At 54.2% G+C, this 15,926-nt stretch overlaps 1 protein-coding gene across 1 annotated transcript in view; it reads left to right on the top strand.

Annotated features, from left to right (window-relative positions):
• Positions 1-3,913: 3,913 nt before the first annotated feature.
• LOC119777020 (neuroligin-4, X-linked-like) overlaps positions 3,914-15,926 on the top strand; it is a 43,630-nt gene continuing 31,617 nt past the window's right edge. The window contains exon 1 of the mRNA XM_038275756.1: positions 3,914-4,227. The gene's annotated coding sequence lies outside the window, so the exon portion shown is untranslated. The remainder of the gene's footprint in view (positions 4,228-15,926) is intronic.

The raw sequence follows: 15,926 nt of genomic DNA on the forward strand, positions 1-15,926 counted from the left end.
GAGAGAAGGACCGTCTCTGACTCCGTGGGCCTGGGTTAGCGTGCCGAGGACATAGAGAAGGACTGTCTCTGACTCCGTGGGCCTCGGTTAACGTGCCGAGGAAAGAGAGAAGGACTGTCTCTGACTCCGTGGGCCTCGGTTAGCGTTCAGAGGACAGAGAAGGACCGTCTCTGACTCCGTGGGCCTTGGTTAGCGTTCAGAGGACAGAGAAGGACCGTCTTTGACTCCATGGGCCTCGGTTAGCGTGCCGAGGAAAGAGAGAAGGACCGTCTCTGACTCTGTGGGCCTCGGTTAGTATGCCGAGGAAAGAGAGAAGGACCTTCTCTTACTCTGTGGGCCTCGGTTAGTATGCCGAGGACATAGAGAAGGACTGTCTCTGACTCCGTGGGCCTCGGTTAACGTGCCGAGGAAAGAGAGAAGGACTGTCTCTGACTCCATGGGCCTCGGTTAGTGTCAGAGGACAGAAGGAAGGACTGTCTCTGACTCCTTGGGCCTCGGTTAGTGTCAGAGGACAGAAGGAAGGACCGTCTCTGACTCCTTGGGCTTCGGTTAGTGTGCCGAGGACAGAGAGAAGGACCATCTCTGACTCCATGGGCCTCGGTTAGTGTCAGAGGACAGAAGGAAGGACCGTCTCTGACTCCTTGGGCCTCGGTTAGTGTCAGAGGACAGAAGGAAGGACCGTCTCTGACTCCGTGGGCCTCGGTTAGCGTTCAGAGGACAGAGAAGTACCGTCTCTGACTCCTAGGTCTTCGGTAAGCGTGCCGAGGACAGAGAGAAGGACCGTCTCTGACTCCGTGGGCCTCGGTTAGCGTTCAGAGGACAGAGAAGGACCGTCTCTGACTCCTAGGTCTTCGGTAAGCGTGCCCAGGACAAGGAGAAGGACCGTCTCTGACTCCGTGGGCCTCGGTTAGCGTTCAGAGGTCAGAGAGAAGGACCGTCTCTGACTCCGTGGGCTTCGGTTAGCGTTCAGAGGACAGAGAAGGACCGTCTCTGACTCCTAGGTCTTCGGTAAGCGTGCCGAGGACAGAGAGAAGGACCGTCTCTGACTCCATGGGCCTCGGTTAGCGTGCTGAGGAAAGAGAGAAGGACCGTCTCTGACTCCGTGGGCCTCGGTTAGCGTTCAGAGGACAGAGAAGGACCATCTCTGACTCCGTGGGCCTTGGTTAGCATTCAGAGGACAGAGAAGGACCGTCTTTGACTCCATGGGCTTCGGTTAGCGTGCCGAGGAAAGAGAGAAGGACCGTCTCTGACTCCGTGGGCCTCGGTTAGTATGCCGAGGAAAGAGAGAAGGACCGTCTCTGACTCCATGGGCCTCGGTTAGTGTCAGAGGACAGAAGGAAGGACTGTCTCTGACTCCTTGGGCCTCGGTTAGTGTCAGAGGACAGAAGGAAGGACCGTCTCTGACTCCTTGGGCCTCGGTTAGTGTCAGAGGACAGAAGGAAGGACCGTCTCTGACTCCGTGGGCCTCGGTTAGCGTTCAGAGGTCAGAGAGAAGGACAGTCTCTGACTCTGTGGGCCTCGGTTAGCGTTCAGAGGACAGAGAAGGACCGTCTCTGACTCCTAGGTCTTCGGTAAGCGTGCCGAGGACAGAGAGAAGGACCGTCTCTGACTCCGTGGGCCTCGGTTAGCATTCAGAGGACAGAGAAGGAACGTCTCTGACTCCTAGGTCTTCGGTAAGCGTGCCGAGGACAGAGAGAAGGACCGTCTCTGACTCCGTGGGCCTCGGTTAGCGTTCAGAGGACAGAGAGGGACCGTCTCTGACTCCTAGATCTTCGGTAAGCGTGCCGAGGACAAAGAGAAGGACCGTCTCTGACTCTGTGGGCCTCGGTTAGCGTTCAGAGGACAGAGAAGGACCGTCTCTGACTCCGTGGGCCTCGGTTAGCGTTCAGAGGACAGAGAGGGACCGTCTCTGACTCCTAGATCTTCGGTTAGCGTGCTGAGGAAAGAGAGAAGGACCGTCTCTGACTCCATGGGCCTCGGTTAGCGTTCAGAGGACAGAGAAGGACCGTCTCTGACTCCGTGGGCCTTGGTTAGCGTTCAGAGGACAGAGAAGGACCGTCTCTGACTCCGTGGGCCTAGGTTAGCGTGCCGAGGAAAGAGAGAAGGACCGTCCCAGACTCCGTGGGCCTCGGTTAGCGTTCAGAGGTCAGAGAGAACGACCGTCTCTGACTCCGTGGGCTTCGGTTAGCGTTCAGAGGACAGAGAAGGACCGTCTCTGACTCCTAGCTCTTCGGTAAGCGTGCCGAGGACAGAGAGAAGGACCGTCTCTGACTCCATGGGCTTCGGATAGCGTTCAGAGGACAGAGAAGGACCGTCTCTGACTCCGTGGGCCTCGGTTAGCATTCAGAGGACAGAGAAGGACCGTCTCTGACTCCTTGGGCCTCGGTTAGCTTGCCGAGGACAGAGAGAAGGACCGTCTCTGACTCCGTGGGCCTCGGTTAGCGTTCAGAGGATAGAGAAGGACCGTCTCTGACTCCTAGGTCTTCGGTTAGCGTGCCGAGGACAGAGAAGGACCGTCTCTGACTCCATGGGCCTCGGTTAGCGTGCCGAGGACAGAGAGAAGGACCGTCTCTGACTCCTTGGGCCTCGGTTAGCGAGCCGAGGAAAGAGAGAAGGACCGTCTCTGACTCCGTGGGCCTCGGTTAGCTTGCCGAGGACAGAGAGAAGGACCGTCTCTGACTCCGTGGGCCTCGGTTAGCGTTCAGAGGATAGAGAAGGACCGTCTCTGACTCCTAGGTCTTCGGTTAGCGTGCCGAGGACAGAGAAGGACCATCTCTGACTCCATGGGCCTCGGTTAGCGTGCCGAGGACAGAGAGAAGGACCGTCTCTGACTCCGTGGGCCTCGGTTAGCGTGCCGAGGACAGAGAGAAGGACCGTCTCTGATTCCGTGGGCCTCGGTTAGCGTGCTGAGGACAGAGAGAAGGACAGTCTCTGACTCCGTGGGCCTCGGTTAGCGTGCTGAGGACAGAGAAGGACCGTCTTTGACTCCGTGGTCCTAGGTTAGCGTGCCGAGGAAAGAGAGCAGGACCGTCTCTGACTCCGTGGGCCTAGGTTAGCGAGCCGAGGAAAGAGAGAAGGACCGTCTCTGACTCCGTGGGCCTCGGTTAGCGTGCCGAGGACAGAGAGGAGGACCGTCTCTGACTCCGTGGGCCTCGGTTAGCGTGCCGAGGACAGAGAGAAGGACCGTCTCTGACTCCGTGGGCCTCGGTTAGCGTGCCGAGGACAGAGAGAAGGACCGTCTCTGACTCCGTGGGCCTCAGTTAGCGTTCAAAGGACAGAGAGAAGGACCGTCTCTGACTCCTAGGTCTTCGGTAAGCGTGCCGAGGACAGAGAGAAGGACCGTCTCTGACTCCGTGGGCCTCGGTTAGTATGCCAAGGACAGAGAGAAGGACCGTCTCTGACTCCATGGGCCTCGGTTAGCGTTCAGAGGACAGAGAGAAGGACCGTCTCTGACTCCGTAGGCCTCGGTTAGCGTTCAGAGGACAAAAGGAAGGACCGTCTCTGACTCCTAGGTCTTCGGTAAGCGTGCCGAGGACAGAGAGAAGGACCGTCTCTGACTCCGTGGGCTTAGATCTGCTTAGATCGTTATACTTTGAAACGGTGGGTCTATGGTGCTTGAAAAGTGTGACAGCATTGCATGAAATGAACAGAATATGATGAAGAAATTCTAAATATCTAGATCTATATCAAACAGCAGAAAGCCTTTTGTGAATCACTGAAAAAAATGATGCCACAGCTTTAGGCATTTACTTAATTATGTTTAGGTACTTTAAAACTATTGTTTCATGCATTTTTTATTTCAGTAAGGAGAGGTTGCTGCTTCCCATTGGCTTCTGGCTCGCTCAAACCCTGCCCCTGTCGTCCAATCAAAGCCAGAGATAGAGAGGGGGGAGAGAGGGGGAGGAGAGAGTGAGAGAGAGATGGTTCTGTATCACTAATCTCGCGCGCGCCATCCACTCTCAGAGCAATTAGAGTGAGCTGCAGCTCCGCAGTGACTCATTGAAACATCCTCAGAGCTGATAGAGACGCAGCGCCATACTGCTCAGAGAGCAGGGACAGCAGCGCTCCTCCTGCAGCGCTCCTCCTCCTGCACGCCTCCTTCTCCTGCAGGGCTCCTCCTGCGCTCATGGACTGCGCCGCTTCGCTGTGGATTCGCTCCGTTCTGGACTTCCATGCATTTGTTCTGTGAGGCTGCAGATCGGCGCACTGACAGGATCCGAGGCTGAGGTGAGTGATGGTTCTGCAGGACTTTCCCTGAGTTGCTCTGGATGATGGGAGGGAAGCAGCAGATTAGCGCATCCGCGTCATTCCTGCGCGGAGAGCAAAGTCAGAGCAAACAGCAACCATCTGATGCAGACGCTTTAGTCACCAACTCTGATTGCTCTGGATCTATGTCTATAGGTAGCGCATTGTTTGTGTGCGCGCGCGCATGAGAATAAACGCGGACTGACGTCCTCCATCATTACTCTCTATGCGCAGCTCGGCCGATGCGGTCCGGTCCGATCCGATCCGATCCGAGCTGCCACAAGATGGAGGTGTGGAGAAACCTGGGCAGGAAGGGGTTAAACCGGCAGGTTGTCACCTGTGGTGGATGAAGTTTGTTCTGTGGAGGCTGAGAGGAGGAAGCAGGACCAGGATGGAGATGGTCAGGATGGAGATGGTCAGGATGGAGATGGGTCAGGATGGAGATGGGTCAGATGGAGATGGTCAGGATGGAGATGGGTCAGGATGGAGATGGTCAGGATGGAGATGGGTCAGGATGGAGATGGGTCAGATGGAGATGGTCAGGATGGAGATGGTCAGGATGGAGATGAGTCAGATGGAGATGGTCAGGATGGAGATGGGTCAGGATGGAGATGGTCAGGATGGAGATGGTCAGGATGGAGATGGTCAGGATGGAGATGGTCAGGATGGAGATGGGTCAGATGGAGATGGTCAGGATGGAGATGGGTCAGATGGAGATGGTCAGGATGGAGATGGTCAGAAGGTTTATGGACCCGGTCAGGATGGAGATGGTCAGGATGGAGATGGTCAGGATGGAGCAGCAGATGATGGATCAGCTGTGGATGGACTCCAAGGTTCTAACCCTCAGAGTCTGGATGGATAGCGTATTAGCGGAGGGGAAGCTGGAAACAAGGGCCTGTATCTTCTGAAGGAACCCTGCAGGGTCACTCAGAGAGGAAGAAGACGTTCCTTCTGACGTTCTTGATCTTTGGGGGACATGTCCTTTAGTGCTGGGTGCAGGTGGTTGCTCCTGCTCCAGGCAGCAGGTCCCCTTCCGGTATCAGGTCCAGTCCAGGCAACAGGGCCGGTCCAGTCTAGTCCGGTCCAGGCTGCAGTTGTGGTCCAGTCCGGTCCAAGCTGCAGGTCTGGTCCGCTCCAGGCAATAGGTCTGGTCCAAGCAACAGGTCTGGTCCAGTCTTCTCCAGGAAACAGGTCTGGTCCAGTCTGCTCCAGGAAATGGGTCTGGTCCAGTCCGGTCCAGGCAACAGGGTCTGTTCCAGTCCATGGAGCAGGTCTGATCAAGCCCAGGCAGCAGGTCCAGTCTGGTCCAGGCAGCAGGTTCAGTCAGGTCCAGGCAACAGATACAATCCGGCCCGGTCCGGGCAGCAGGTCTAGTCCAAGCAACAGGTCCGTTCCAGTCCGCTCCAGGCAACAGGTCTGGTCCAGGCAGGAGGTCTGTTCCAGTCCAGGCAGCAGGTTTGGTCCGGTCCAGGCAGCCGGTCCAGCCTGGTCTGGTCCAGGCAGCAGGTCTGTTCCAGTCCAGGCAGCAGGTTTGGTCCAAGCAACAGGTCCGGTCCAGTCCGCTCCAGGCAACAGGTCTGGTCCAGGCAGCAGGTCTGTTCCAGTCCAGGCAGCAGGTCTGGTCCGCTCCAGGCAACCGGTCCAGCCTGGTCCAGGCAGCAGGTCCAGTCCGGTCCAGGCAACAGATCCACTCCGGTCCGTTCAAGGCATTAGGTCCAGTCCGGTTTTGTCCGCTCCAGGCAACAGGTCTAGTCCGCTCCTGGCAGCAGGTCTAGTCCGGTCCAGGCAACAGATCCACTCCGGTCCGTTCAAGGCATCAGGTCCAGTCCGGTTTTGTCCGCTCCAGGCAACAGGTCTAGTCCGCTCCTGGCAGCAGGTCTAGTCCGGTCCAGGCAACAGATCCAGTCCGGTCCGTTCCAGGCATTAGGTCCGGTCCGGTCTAGTCTGCTACTGGCAAAAGGTCTGGTCCGCTCCTGGCAGCAGGTCTAGTCCGGTCCAGGCAACAGATCCACTCCGGTCCGTTCAAGGCATCAGGTCCAGTCCGGTTTTGTCCGCTCCAGGCAACAGGTCTAGTCTGCCACTGGCAAAAGGTCTGGTCCGCTCCAGGCAGCAGGTCCAGTCCGGTCCAGGCAACAGATCCAGTCCGGTCCGTTCCAGGCATCAGGTTCGGTCCGGTCTAGTCTGCTCCAGGCAACAGGTCTGGTCCGCTCCAGGCACCAGGTCTGGTCTGGTCCAGGCACCAGGTCTGGTCTGGTCCTGGCAGCAGGTCTAGTCCGGTCCAAGCAACAGATCCAGTCCGGTCCTTTCCAGGCATCAGGTCCGGTCCGGTCTATTCTGCTCCAGGCAACAGGTCTGGTCCGCTCCAGGCAGCAGGTCCAGTCCGGTCCAGGCAACAGATCCAGTCCGGTCCGTTCCAGGCATCAGGTTCGGTCCGGTCTAGTCTGCTCCAGGCAACAGGTCTAGTCCGCTCCAGGCACCAGGTCTGGTCTGGTCCAGGCACCAGGTCTGGTCTGGTCCTGGCAGCAGGTCTAGTCCGGTCCAAGCAACAGATCCAGTCCGGTCCTTTCCAGGCATCAGGTCCGGTCCGGTCTAGTCTGCTCCAGGCAACAGGTCTGGTCCGCTCCAGGCAGCAGGTCCAGTCCGGTCCAGGCAACAGATCCAGTCCGGTCCGTTCCAGGCATCAGGTTCGGTCCGGTCTAGTCTGCTCCAGGCAACAGGTCTAGTCCGCTCCAGGCACCAGGTCTGGTCTGGTCCAGGCAGCAGGTCTAGTCTGCTCCAGGCAACAGGTCTGGTTCGCTCCAGGCAGCAGGTCCAGTCCGGTCCAGGCAACAGATCCAGTCCGGTCCGTTCCAGGCATCAGGTTCGGTCCGGTCTAGTCTGCTCCGGGCAACAGGTCTGGTCCGCTCCAGGCACCAGGTCTGGTCCGCTCCAGGCAGCAGGTTTAGTCCGGTCCAGGCAACAGATCCAGTCCGGTCCGTTCCAGGCATCAGGTTCGGTCTGGTCTAGTCTGCTCCAGGCAACAGGTCTGGTCCGCTCCAGGCACCAGGTCTGGTCCGCTCCAGGCAGCAGATCCATTCCGCTCCCCGCAGCAGGTCCGGTCCAGTCAAGCCACCAGGTCCGGTCAGAGCTGGTCTAGTCAGATCTAAACCTAACCCTAACAGAGCCAGACATTAGGAGGTCAGACATGGCCTCTACTAACCAGAACAAAGAACCAGAACCAGTTGGACCTCTCCGGACCTTTTGCTTTCCACCAACCCAGTTTGTTCAGTTTATTTCCAGGATGTTCGATGCAGAAGATCTAGTTCTGTTCATCTATCCATTAGACTGACAGAGTAAGAGTTGATCCAAAGACTCTGGTTCAGAACCCATCATGGGGTGTCTGTCCGCATCCTGCTGGGCTCTGAGCCATGTCCCTCTGGATGGTCTCTGAGCCGTGTCCATTTGGCGGCCTTTGAAACGTGTCAACAGGATGTTATCTGAGACGTGTCCCACTGGACGTCGTCTGAGACGTGTCCCACTGGACGTCGTCTGAGACGTGTCCACAGGACGTCGTCTGAGACGTGTCCCACTGGACGTCGTCTGAGACGTGTCCCACTGGACGTCGTCTGAGACGTGTCCACAGGACGTCGTCTGAGACGTGTCCACAGGACGTCGTCTGAGCCGTGTCCATTTGGCGGCCTTTGAAACGTGTCAACAGGATGTTATCTGAGACGTGTCCCACTGGACGTCGTCTGAGACGTGTCCCACTGGACGTCGTCTGAGACGTGTCCACAGGACGTCGTCTGAGACGTGTCCCACTGGACGTCGTCTGAGACGTGTCCACTTGACGTATCTGAGACGTGTCCCACTGGACAGCAGCCAGGTAGCTGACAGCTGGGTGCTTCAGGTGCATCTACGATCTAATAATGGATGCAGGGACCTGCAGAGGTTCACATGGTGTCATTTTAATGCAGCTAAGCTTTAATTAGATCCTGAAACATTAAACCTTTACATTTTAATGCGCTGCTGCTTCATTCAGCTTTGCTTTGGACTCAGGTAGAAGTTCTTCCTTTCACTGTGTAGCTAGGCACCGTTAGCTCTCCTGTTTCTCTTTATGTTTGATGCCACTGAGGCTCTGACTGTCAGGAGTAACCCTAACCTCACCTGACCCTCCTACCTGGGCTAAACACAAGGAAATGAGCTCTTGAGTGACATGCGTCGGCCCGTGCCTTTTCTTTGACTCCCTAAACCAAACTTTTTAGGTCACTGGACTAAATTAGGGGGATGTCATCGGGACACAAGTACTGCACCTAAAATTAACCCTAACCCTCTGGTTGGATTTTATTTCAAGGTTTTCTTTCAAAAATCCTCAAATTTCTCCTTTGTTTTCTTCATCATTTTATCTGTCCTTTGAAGCCGCTCTGAGAGGAAGCAGCCAGAAATCCCAAAGGATTACAGATTAAAATGGAATCCAGTGTCTGAGGAACCAGCTGGGACGTACATACTCTGGGGTTTATGGGGAGGGACGCAGGATAGGTGGCAACCCTGAGAATAAATCGGGATGTGGAAACATTAAAGCAAAGCCCCTTAGATCAGCTGAGACCAGGACGTTACTATGATCTACCTTCATGGTGGAGGAGGAGGGACACACAGAGGGACATGTTTGTCCCCCCAGCTTTGAGCTCCTGGCTGGTTACAGTTGAAAGGCATGTCCAGTCAGGGCAACTTTCTGGTAATCTGTAGCTACGACCTGGTTGGGTTAGCTTGCCATGAACTGGTCAGGAGACAGGATGCAGCGGCCATTGCACTGCAGAATCAGAATCAGAAATACTTTAATAATCCCAGAGGGAAATTACTTTTGTTACACGCTCTAGTTACAGTTTTACATGATATATACACACATCCAACTATACAATATAATAAGATAAAAAATAAGAATTAAAAGAGATAAAATATATATACACATATAGCTCTTCTGTACATATATCTATGTATATGTAAAAACTAAATCCAAATAAAGTGAAAAGTCCAATTAAAGTGAATAAATCCATGTAAAGTGATATGTGGCGTGCAAAAATAGTGCATAAATGTCAATTACGGACGGGGGGGGGGGGGGGGGGGGGGGGCTGAATCACTTGAGGGAGGCGTTATATAGGTTGATGACCACAGGTAGGAATGATTTCCTGTGGCGCTCTGTGGAGCATCTGGGTAGGAGGAGTCTTCTGCTGAAGGAGCTCGTCTGCTGGACCAGTGTGTCGTGGAGAGGATGTGAGTCATTGTCTAAGATGGACTGAAACCTGGACAGCATCCTCCTCTCTGCCACGGAGGTCAGGGTGTCCAGCTGCTCCCCCACAGCATCACCGGCCCTCTTGATCAGTTTGTTCAGTCTGTTGTTTTCAGCGACCCTCAGCCCACTGCCCCAGCATGTGACAGCAAAGAAGAGCGTGCTGGCAACAACAGACTCATAAAACATCCTCAGCATGGTCCCACAGATGTTAAAGGACTTCAGCCTCCTCAGGAAGAATAGTCGGCTTTGGCCCTTTTTGTAGACCGCCTCGGTGCTTCTAGTCCGGTCCAACTTATTGTTAAAGTACACTCCCAGGTACTTATACTCCTCCACAGTGTCAACAGGAACCCCCTGGATGGAAACAGGGATCACAGGTGTTTTTGTCCTCCTCAGATCCACTTTGAGCTCCTTAGTCTTTGTCACATTGAGCTGCAGGTGGTTCAGCTCACTCCAAGTGACAAAGTTGCCCACCACGGTCCTGTATTCACTCTCCTCACCCTTTTCAATGCAGCCAACAATTGCTGAGTCATCAGAAAACATCTGAAGGTGGCAGGACTCAGAGCAATAGCTGAAGTCCGAGGTGAAAAGGGTGAAGAGGAAGGGGGAGAGGACAGTCCCCTGAGGCGCCCCAGTGTTGCTGACCAACCTGTCAGACACTGTTCTGTAGGCGTACATACTGTGGTCTGCCCATCAGGTAATCAACAATCGAGGACACGATGGGGGCCTCCACCTGCATCGCAGTCATCTTCTCACCTAGTAGAGCCGGGCGGATGGTGTTGAAGGCGCTGGAGAAGTCAAAGAACATGATTCTCACTGTGCTCGCCGGCTTGTCCAGGTGATTGTAGACTCTGTTCAGCAGGAAGATGATGCTGTCCTCAACTCCCGGGCGGGGCTGGTAGGCGAACTGTAGTGGATCAGTAAGGGCCTGACCATGGGCCTTAGCTGCTCCAGGACTAGCCTCTCAAAGGTCTTCATGATATGGGACGTCAGTGCTACCGGTCTGTAGTCCTGAGGGTCGCTAGGGCGCGACGTCTTTGGCACCGGAACGAGGCAGGACGTCTTCCACAGCACGGGTACTCTCTGGAGGAGCATGCTCAGGCTGAAGACTAGGCTAAATATTCCACACAGCTGGTTGGAACAAGCTTTGAGCACCCAGGGGAGTACACCATCGGGGCCCGCAGCTTTGCCAGAGTGGAGTCTGGTTAGCTGTCTTCTCACTAGGTCAGGAGTGAAGGACACTGTAGAGGTGACTGTAGGGGGAGGGGTGAGGTCCTCATGTTCTGTAGGACAGGATGTGAAGCAGGAGGGAGGGGTGGAGACAGTGGATGTGGATTGCAGTGGTGAAGAGCAGACAGGGGGTCTGTATGGAGGAGGAGTGGAAGAAGGTGGAGTGGTCGTTGGAGGGAAGCCAGCAGTGGAGGGTTGTGGGGGATGGGCCGCAGTATCAAACCTATTAAAAAATAAGTTCAGTTCATTGGCCCGGTCCACGCACCCTTCCAACCCCACAACAGTGGACTTCTGGAACCCTGTGATGGTTTTCATCCCACTCCACACATCCCTCATGTTGTTGGTCATGAGTTTATTCTCCAGCTTTCTCCTGTATTTGTCCTTAGCCTCCTTGATTTTTCGTTTGAGTACCCCCTGCACTATCCTCACCTCCTCACGGTTGCCATCTCTGAATGCTCTCTTCTTCTCATTCAGGATGGCCTTTATTTTCTTGGTGATCCAAGGTTTGTTGTTGGGGTAACAGGTGACAGTCCGAGCTGGAACATTGCAGTCCACACAGAAGTTTATATAATCCGTGATGCACTCTGTGAGCCCATCAATGTCCTCCCCGTGGGGCTCACAGAGTGCAGGCCAGTCGGTCACCTCAAAGCAGGCCTGCAGTGCCTCACAAGCCTCCTCCGACCACCTCCTCACAGTTCTTGTGGTCGTTGGCTTCCTCCTCACCAGAGGCACATAACAGGGTTTGAGATGAACCAGGTTGTGATCTGACCTGCCCAGAGGGGGGAGTGGAGAGGAGATGTATGCATCCTTAATGTTAGCATACATCAGGTCCAGGGTCCTCACATCTCTGGTAGGGCAGCTCACATATTGTTTGAAGGTCGGTAGAACTTTGTTCATGGTGACATGGTTAAAGTCTCCCGACATGATGATGAGGGCATTGGGATGATGGGTCTGTAGTTCAGAGATGATATTATGGATGGTGCTGCAGGCAGATGTTGGGTTTGCAGAAGGAGGGATGTACAGGACAACAGCGATGACATGCGGGATCTCTCTGGGCAGCTGATATGGACGGAGTCCAATGGCCAGCAGTTCAACATCCGGGCAACAGAGCTGTTTTTTAATGGTGATGTGACCCGGGTAACACCATCTGCTGTTTACTAGAATGGCAAGCCCCCCTCCTTTTCGCTTACCACTCTTAGTGTCCCGGTCGGGCCCGGATGGTATGAAAGCCATCCACGGAGACAATCAGGTCCGTAATGTCTTTGTGCAGCCATGTCTCCGTAAAGCACATCAAACTGCACTCCTGATACTCCGATTGACTCCGCGTTAGCGCCGTTAGCTCGTCCATCTTGTTGCTAAGGGACCGCACATTTCCCATAACAACAGAGGGGAGACACTGCTTAAATCTTCTCCTTTCAATAAGTCCGTCCCGTCTCGACCCTCCTTTCATCCCACGATGTTGTTTTCCTCCTCTGCAACCACGGCGTGTTTTCCTCCAGAGTTCGGGTGGTATTCCAGCTGGTCTGGTTAAACGCCGGCCGGCATTAGAGCGATCAGCTGTTCTCTGGAGTAAACAAAGGCAGCGTGTCCCGGTGGGAGTGGCATGATAAAAACAGCACAAAAAAGCACAGAAACTCCCCGAAAAATACCTCATTATAGAGGATAGTACTTCACAGAGTCACTGTGAAAAAATAAGAGCAATCAAAAAAAGATAAAAATACGAAAGTTAAAAGCGTAACAGGAGCGGTGTAACTGCAGCATGCTGCTTTCGCGCATGCGCACATCAGAAATGAAGGAAAGTGATGCTGTCCCTTTGGATGGATAGATCTACTAAGATTAGATTGGTAATGTGGTTTTAGATTCAGCATCTATGAAGTAATGTCTATCTCCAGGCTGGTGTCCTGCCTCTGCAGTTACGCTGCATGGCCAACAGGGCGGCGCTGTTAGTCTGCTACCTTTTTCCATCAGAATAATAATGGTTTATAGCAGCTGGAACAGTGGAGGCTCATCTTTACATTTAGAAATACATCGATGTCATTACTACAGCGATTAAAGTGATAACCCCCAGTAACCATGGCAACAATACCAGATGACTGCTCCAACTGAATAATCACTTTTCCCATCCTGATGAAAACCTCTGCGCTGTCAGAAATCCTTGAGTGTGTCGGCCAATCAGCATCCAGCAGCTAGCTTCAGGATCCGCCCCTTCTCCGTAGACCCTCTGAAAGGTTCAGCCTTACAGGAAGTGATCTATTTTTTTTAACATTTCCATCCAAACAGAGTGTCACTTCCTGTGAGGCTGAACTTCTCAGAGGGTCTATAGAGAAAGAGTGGATCCCTCGGGCCAAACAGACCGGATCCTCGGTCCGTTCTCCAATCTAGGACCAGACCCTGACCAAACGGACCAGATCTCCTTTGGTTTCTATTGGCTCCATCAGCTCCTCGGTCCGTTCTCCAATCTAGGACCAGACCCTGACCAAATGGACCGGATCTCCTTTGGTTTCTATTGGCTCCATCAGCTCCTCGGTTCGTTCTCCAACCTGGGACCAGACCCTGACCAAATGGACCGGATCTCCTTTGGTTTCTATTGGCTCCATCAGCTCCTCGGTTCGTTCTCCAACCTGGGACCAGACCCTGACCAGACAGACCGGATCTCCTTTGGTTTCTTTTGGCTCCATCAGCTCCTCGGTTCGTTCTCCAATCTGGGACCAGACCCTGACCAAACAGACCGGATCTCCTTTGGTTTCTATTGGCTCCATCAGCTCCTCGGTTCGTTCTCCAACCTGGGACCAGACCCTGACCAAACAGACTGGATCTCCTTTGGTTTCTATTGGCTCCATCAGCTCCTCGGTTCATTCTCCAATCTGGGACCAGACCCTGACCAAACAGACTGGATCTCCTTTGGTTTCTATTGGCTCCATCAGCTCCTCGGTTCGTTCTCCAATCTGGGACCAGACCCTGACCAAACGGACCGGATCTCCTTTGGTTTCTATTGGCTCCATCAGCTCCTCGGTTCGTTCTCCAATCTGGGACCAGACCCTGACCAAACAGACCAGATCCTCGGTCCGTTCTTCAACATGGGACCAGACCCTGACCAAACGGACCGGATCTCCTTTGGTTTCTATTGGCTCCATCAGCTCCTCGGTTCGTTCTCCAATCTGGGACCAGACCCTGATAAAACAGACCAGATCCTCGGTCCGTTCTTCAACATGGGACCAGACCCTGACCAAACAGACCGGATCTCCTCTGGTTTCTTTTGGCTCCATCAGCTCCTCGGTTCGTTCTCCAATCTGGGACCAGACCCTGACCAGACAGACCGGATCTTGTTTGGTTTCTATTGGCTCCATCAGCTCCTCGGTTCGTTCTCCAACCTGGGACCAGACCCTGACCAGACAGACCGGATCTCCTTTGGTTTCTATTGGCTCCATCAGCTCCTCGGTTCGTTCTCCAACCTGGGACCAGACCCTGACCAGTCAGACCGGATCTCCTTTGGTTTCTTTTGGCTCCATCAGCTCCTCGGTTCGTTCTCCAATCTGAGACCAGACCCTGACCAACCGGACCGGATCTCCTTTGGTTTCTATTGGCTCCATCAGCTCCTCGGTTCGTTCTCCAACCTGGGACCAGACCCTGACCAAACAGACCGGATCTCCTTTGGTTTCTATTGGCTCCATCAGCTCCTCGGTTCGTTCTCCAACCTGGGACCAGACCCTGACCAGACAGACCGGATCTCCTTTGGTTTCTATTGGCTCCATCAGCTCCTCGGTTTGTTCTCCAACCTGGGACCAGACCCTGACCAAACAGACCGGATCTCCTTTGGTTTCTATTGGCTCCATCAGCTCCTCGGTTCGTTCTCCAACCTGGGACCAGACCCTGACCAAACAGACCGGATCTCCTTTGGTTTCTATTGGCTCCATCAGCTCCTCGGTTCGTTCTCCAATCTGGGACCAGACCCTGACCAAACAGACCGGATCTCCTTTGGTTTCTATTAGCTCCATCAGCTCCTCGGTTCGTTCTCCAACCTGGGACCAGACCCTGACCAAACAGACTGGATCTCCTTTGGTTTCTATTGGCTCCATCAGCTCCTCGGTTCGTTCTCCAATCTGGGACCAGACCCTGACCAAACGGACCGGATCTCCTTTGGTTTCAATTGGCTCCATCAGCTCCTCGGTTCGTTCTCCAATCTGGGACCAGACCCTGACCAAACAGACCAGATCCTCGGTCCGTTCTTCAACATGGGACCAGACCCTGACCAAACGGACCGGATCTCCTTTGGTTTCTATTGGCTCCATCAGCTCCTCGGTTCGTTCTCCAATCTGGGACCAGACCCTGACCAAACAGACCAGATCCTCGGTCCGTTCTTCAACATGGGACCAGACCCTGACCAAACAGACCGGATTTCCTTTGGTTTCTTTTGGCTCCATCAGCTCCTCGGTTCGTTCTCCAATCTGTGACCAGACCCTGACCAAACAGACCAGATCCTCGGTCCGTTCTTCAACATGGGACCAGACCCTGACCAAACGGACCGGATCTCCTTTGGTTTCTATTGGCTCCATCAGCTCCTCGGTTCGTTCTCCAATCTGGGACCAGACCCTGACCAAACAGACCGGATCTCCTTTGGTTTCTTTTGGCTCCATCAGCTCCTCGGTTCGTTCTCCAATCTGGGACCAGACCCTGACCAAACAGACCAGATCCTCGGTCCGTCCTTCAACATGGGACCAGACCCTGACCAAACGGACCGGATCTCCTTTGGTTTCTATTGGCTCCATCAGCTCCTCGGTTCGTTCTCCAATCTGGGACCAGACCCTGACCAAACAGACCAGATCCTCGGTCCGTTCTTCAACATGGGACCAGACCCTGACCAAACAGACCGGATCTCCTTTGGTTTCTTTTGGCTCCATCAGCTCCTCGGTTCGTTCTCCAATCTGGGACCAGACCCTGACCAAACAGACCAGATCCTCGGTCCGTCCTTCAACATGGGACCAGACCCTGACCAAACGGACCGGATCTCCTTTGGTTTCTATTGGCTCCATCAGCTCCTCGGTTCGTTCTCCAATCTGGGACCAGACCCTGACCAAACAGACCAGATCCTCGGTCCGTTCTTCAACATGGGACCAGACCCTGACCAAACAGACCGGATCTCCTTTGGTTTCTTTTGGCTCCATCAGCTCCTCGGTTCGTTCTCCAATCT

Source organism: Cyprinodon tularosa, unplaced genomic scaffold, assembly GCF_016077235.1.
Source record: "Cyprinodon tularosa strain WSP-4 unplaced genomic scaffold, ASM1607723v1 ctg978, whole genome shotgun sequence".
In the NCBI taxonomy this organism is placed as follows: domain Eukaryota; kingdom Metazoa; phylum Chordata; class Actinopteri; order Cyprinodontiformes; family Cyprinodontidae; genus Cyprinodon; species Cyprinodon tularosa.